This window comes from Mesoplodon densirostris, chromosome 15, assembly GCF_025265405.1.
Source record: "Mesoplodon densirostris isolate mMesDen1 chromosome 15, mMesDen1 primary haplotype, whole genome shotgun sequence".
NCBI lineage: Eukaryota > Metazoa > Chordata > Mammalia > Artiodactyla > Ziphiidae > Mesoplodon > Mesoplodon densirostris.
The window spans coordinates 69189690-69196003 of record NC_082675.1 but is presented as its reverse complement, the minus strand read 5'-3'; positions in this window follow the sequence as shown (position 1 = coordinate 69196003).

Below are 6314 nucleotides of genomic sequence, written 5' to 3'. Positions count from 1 at the left end.
GCTCAATGCAGCTAGAGAAAGCCCATGCGCAGCAACGAAGATCCAGCACAGCCAAAAAAATAATAATAATACAACTGACCTTTGAGATATTTACCATTACACCATTAGTATGAATAACAGCTGTCTTTGTTTAATCTAAATGTTCTGTACATTATACCAATTTCCAAACCAAGTCAATTTCAGATTCTGTGCTACCCTTGGTACCCTTTCCAAGTAAACATAAGCAGAGAGCTCTGGGTGAAAAATATCCTGAAATGTGGTATATGTTCATCCTAAATAAAAGAGCATAATAAACAAACAAACAAAAAAATGCACCATGGGCTTGCCTGGTGGTGCAGTGGTTGGAGGCCCGCCTGCCAGTGCAGGGGACATGGGTTCGGGCCCTGGTCCAGGGGGATCCCACATGCCGTGGAGCTGCTGGGCCCATGAGCCATGGCCGCTGAGCCTGTGCTCTGGAGCCTGCGAGCCGCAGCTACTGAGCCCGCGTGCCTGGGGCCAGTGCTCCGCCGCGGGGAGTGGTCCCCGCTTGCTGCGGCTGGATGGGGCCTGCGGGCAGTGGTGGGGACCCAGTGCAGCCAGGAATAAATAAATAAAATAAATAAATTTATTTAAAAAAAAACAAAGAAAAACTCTGCTACAGCTACATCCCTTTGAATGGAGTCTACTTACTGAAGTGATGAGTGATGACCTTTTAACCTCATCATGCTTCTCAGATTAATTAGGTTTCAGGATGTTGTAATCATGACAGTGTAGAGAACTAGAAGGTGAGGAGAGGATCGCTTTTAAGTTCTGGGTCACTGACACAAACTGAAAGTATTTAGCCTCTGGGTGTGATCACTTATGCTTTGAATCAGGGATGCTGGGGTCCAGAATGTGCTCAGGGTTATTTAGATAAAATGTTTTATGTAAAGATGGAAGGTGTTTGTACAAGAATTTGGTTATTTGATCATCTATTCAAAAATAGAAGCCCATGACTTTTCATGAACTGGAGCCCTTTTGAGAATGAACTGCAACTTGATTGAAAACTCTGAGAAGGAACCTTGCCACCTTCCCTACCTTTGAGAGAGGAAGTGCAGCTGGCTGGAAAAACAATAATTGGTGCCTCCGCTGAATTAATATTCCCACATCACCCATACATTTGTTTTGTGACACTAAAAATACTCAGCTTTACTTTCCTTGGTAATGAAGAACTCAAAATGAAACTAATTACATGCTGAGCATGAGCAATACCAGGTGTTAAGTAAGTGCTTCTTATAATACAACTAAGAGACAAGAATGTGTCCATCTCTTAATGGGGTAAGAACGAAAGGCAGAACCACCTCCAGTCAAAGAGAATCAAAAGTGTCGAACTATGGGATGGTTAACACCGGACGTGTGATGATGAGCCAGCTCTTTCATCATTTTACATGGTAAAAGCTGTGACCCAGAGTGATTAAGTGATACGTAAGTGATTATAGCTAGTACACTCCAGTTTACTGAACATAATATTTATGAGCCTCGAAAAATCTTTGGCACTAGGAAAAGGAGGAAAAAAACAGTCTCCAAGTGGAAGGTGGTCACTATCTCATGCAGAAATAAATGTATAAACACAGAATTATAAGGCAGTGTCTCCAGCCAAGATGGGATTAGAACATGCATCTCTTGGTTTATCAGTGGCACTTACATCTACCCAGCTGTCTCGAACACTCTGAAACTTGGCCCTCAGTGAATCAGATCTATCCGAAGTAAGACGGGCAGACTGCAGTGAAAGAAAACTTAACATCACTTCCGGCACATTGCAGGTATCCATGAGAAACACTGGAGCCCTGCTGATTAAAATAACATAAAATGCCAAGGTTTCCTCAGCACCAAGGAAACCTTGACCTTTGCTTGGGGGCCTTCAGAAAATTCTTTCTAGTTTAGAATCTCAGGAAAGGCTTCCAGCTAACAGTGAAATGTAGCCACTGTTATATGGCGAAGCCCAGCAGCATAATTTCCAAGAGCAATCCTCGGACCAAAAGAAGTCAGGAGGAGAAGGGATGCAGCCAATTGGAGGATGCGTGCAGCCTGGGAAACTGCACCTGGCACTTGCTTCATGCACACTCGGGGGGACATCAGAGCGAGAACGGTACAGGGGATCAAGCGCTGGGCTCAGAGAACAGCTTGGGTTTTGTCTCAGCACAGATCAATCTTGTACAATACTGGGCCACTCACTTTATTTCTTCGCATTGCAGTTTCCCTATCAGTACGTAAGGGAAAAAAAAACAAACTGATGTGACCACATTCACCCTTCTATAAATATGATGGACATAGAACAAAGGGTTTCCAAATATTTCCCCAGAGGAAAGTCACAAATGACACAAGAGATTTGAAGGGGATATTTCTGACGCAGCACATGTGGAGATGTGCATTTTGATTTCTTTTTTCTGCTAGGAAAGCATTCACTCACAAGTATCATGGATGGGTTTGGACTTAGACTGTCACTCTCTAACACAATCTTCTTGAAAGAGGAAACCCCTGGGGTAAATGATGATGCTTATAACCAAGAACGGGAAGAAAGGAAAAGACAAAGAAAAAATAACAGACCATATGTGTATCAAAGTCAAGGTCCTGGCTTTATTTATACGATGTTCTTATCGAAAAGATTCTATTGAGCGCGCCCCTGGAGCCCAGGGTTGTGGTAAGTCTCGCCGTTGGCCCCAGTGAGAGTGTAGCCCTGGAAACCACCTCTGCATATTTCTTCATGGGCATGGAAGTGTTCTATTTGTCTGACAAAGGATGGCAGAAGACTCAAGACAGAGGCAGTGCTTTCTTTGGGGACGACATAAGAGGCAGCAAATAGGGGAGGGACAGACTTTCAACAGTCAGGTCTTTGGGGGACTAGGGGTAGCAGTGAGAAAGCCACAATATCTTCTCTGATTATTAGTCTTACAAGGTGAGGAAAGCGCACAGTGAGCATCCCAACAAGAAATGGTGAGACGCCACCCTCCAATGGCCTAAGTATGTCCAAGAGGAAGCTGGGCCACAGGAACATGAAGGACATTGTTTCTGAAGGTCTATGCGGTCCTTCTTGGGGAACCACAGAAATCAATCTTAATCCTTCAGTTTTGCAGGTGGGAGCTGCGTGTTCCCAGAAACACAACTATCTCAGATATAGAAAATGAAACAAGATAAAAGGAATTTTGCCCTGACATCATTTGTATCCACCCAGTAGATGTAGCCCTGTGACATCTGCATTCCATTAGTAAACATGTAAAATGCCCAAACCTACAGTAGGGACAGCATGGCCTGTAACGTTCAACTGCAGAGATGACTTTGTTTTAGGATCGTCTGCAAAAGTCTCACGGCTCTTGAGTCAGAGCTGAAGTCTGAATATAATTTAAGTAAACGGGAGGGAAGAATGAGACATTTCCAGTTCCACCCCCGCAGAGAAAAAGGGTAAAAGTAAAAGCACAGAAACGCTGAAAGAGAGGGAATCAGATGCACAGAACTATCCATCAGGATGGAGGCTGCGTGCTGGATGCTCTTGCGAGATGAAATTGCATTGTTAGAATAAGAGAACACATAAATAGAAAACAGAATTATAGATTAGAATATATAATGTTGCTCACAAGGGCATGCCCTCACCTCTCCTGCACCCTCTTGGGTATCTGATGTACTGTTCTATGCGGACATCCTGAATAACATCCCTGTACACATGGGTGGAGAGAAAACATATTTCTTCCATTTTCCAAGTGGGAAATTTTAGATACAAAAAAATTCACCCACAGTTATCAGGCCAAGACGACTCAAGATCAGAATCCGGGTCACCCATTCGCAGTCAGTTCTTGCTACCTGTGTATGAGAAAGGGACCTCACTTCAAATGACTATAGTAAAAAATTGTGTGGCTTGATACTCACTTTATCACATTATGCAAGTATTTTAGTAATAACTTGTATTAAATTCAGACATTACATTTTACTATGTCCATGTATAATGTATAATATATAATGCATAATAAATAGCACATAATAGATACTGACATATATAATATATAGTATATATAAATACATAATATACATTGACATACATAATATATATAGTACATATAAATACAGTATCAATATATTATATATATTTATATATACATGTATTTAATGGAAGAGACAGGCAAGGGAAAGTCTGTTTAGCACCTTAAAAATGTCTATTTATGTAAAAAAATTTTGGGAATACAGTTTATTTATATTGGGATTTAAGGAACTAAATATAAGTACATCACTGAAACTTCCTGAAGAAATTTGGGTTTTCTTTGTTTGTTTTCAAAGAATTACTTCATTTTCCTCCAAGGTAGATAATTTTATCCTGTTCTCATGGGAGAAAAAATATATGGCTTTTATTTCTAAAACAAGTGCCTATGTTTTTTGAGAAATCATTACTTAATTAATCTACTTATTAAACATAAATTTTATAGGCTATTTTTAACACTGGCTTAAAAAATGGGCTTCTTCCTGTTTTGAAGGTTTTCAATAATAGGCAAAGTAAAACAATATCCTTCCTTCTATGGCTCAGAGAAAACACTGAATTAAGCAGCAGAAACTATTTGTCCATTTGTCTAAGGTCAGGGGAAAAGAGCCTTAATTTTTTTTGTTTCAAAGATTCCACTCAGATTCCCCCAATAAAGGTAAGAAGTGCTACAGATCAATTATTAATTTGTCAAAGCATTAAATAAGATAGGTTTCACCTCCTCTTAAGACGGCCTGACTGTTTGCCCATCACAAGTAGACTTAACAAGCCCTTCACTGCAACCAAGCAAAACTGTGTTTCCATCAACAACAACTGTGCTTGAATGAACTTTAATTTACTGTTCTGGATCTACGTTCTTCCCCTCTCCCCTTAAAAAGAAATAAAAAAGAATATGTAAATAATATCAGAGTGGCTGTTTAAGATGAAGGTGATTAAAGGGTTAATGTGAAAAGGTGCAGATTAAACAATCCAATACAGCACATACACCTTCTGGGACAGTTCAGTTCCACAACTCAGCTGGGACAAATTTATTTTTGTAGTAATGCATGGAGAATTCAAGGATGGGTGGTTTATATTTATAGCAGCTGCAGATTAACAATAAAAGCAGTTGAGTGAAGCAGGTGGAACAGACTCTCCTTTGACGGAAGAGTGGTCCTTAGTCTTGAAGCAACATGAAGCATTTTCAAGTTATTACAAAAACTTTTATGGCTGGAATATAAAGCTTGGGGTCTCTTGCAATTTGGGTCTCCAAATTTGACCTTAGAAGAAGAGGCGTGTAAGGGCTGAAATGTGTCCCCTCCCAATGTATAGGCTGAATTAACTCCCTGTCTCCCAAAATGTAACTGTATTTAGAGATGAAGTCTTTAAACAGACATTAAGTTAAAATGGGAGGCTGGAACTGTCTCTAATTCAATCTGACTGGTGTCTGTATAAGAAGATGAAATTTGGACACAGAGAGAGACATCAGGGATGTGTGTACACAGAGGAAAGCCCATGTGAGGCACTGCAAGAGATGACCATCTGCAAAGGCAAGAAACCAAGCCTGCTGGCACCTTGATCTTAGACATCTGGCCTCCAGAACTGTGAGAAAATACATTTCTGTTGTTTGAGCCATCCAGTTTGTGGTATTTTGTTATGGCGGCCCTAGCAAACCAAGATGGGACATAAGGTGATTCTTCACTGCTCAGTCCTGCACTACCATTATTCTAGTTCATGGTGATGGTTTTGTATCAGCTCCAATCACCACTAAACTATGTGTAACAGTTATATTAGTCATTCCCCTTCCCCACCCTATATTTTCATTATTGCTCTTGTGATTAGATGTTTTCTCCCTAACCAGGCTGTCTACAACTCCAGGTCACAATGTCTATCGTGGGCTTCAGTAGCAACAATTAACATGTACTGTTGTACTGATAATATGTACTGGTACTAATTTCAAAGTTTCCAAATAAAAGTATTCCTTTCGTCTCAGATAAAATAAAGGGATTATTCATCCAACAAGAGAAGTACTAGATAAGTAAGCTAGGAAAAGTGGTGGCTTCAATGTATCCCTTAAAGGATGTTTAAATGCAGTTTAGATATTATCACCTAAAAAAGAAAGAAAGCAAATGCTTGGAGCTCTAAACCTTAAAAGATGGATTAGGATGCAAGAAATTGAAAAAGAGGTGCTCCACAGGGTCTCCTGTGCAATAAACAGGGGCAAAGGTACCTGGTTAAATATTGCTAGTCTTAGGCTGAGAGGCATAAAATCAAAATTAGCAGCTACATCCCAATAGTACTGAAGTGAGCAACCTGGAGCAACTGGCAGATGGGAAAGAAATTAAACAAGTAT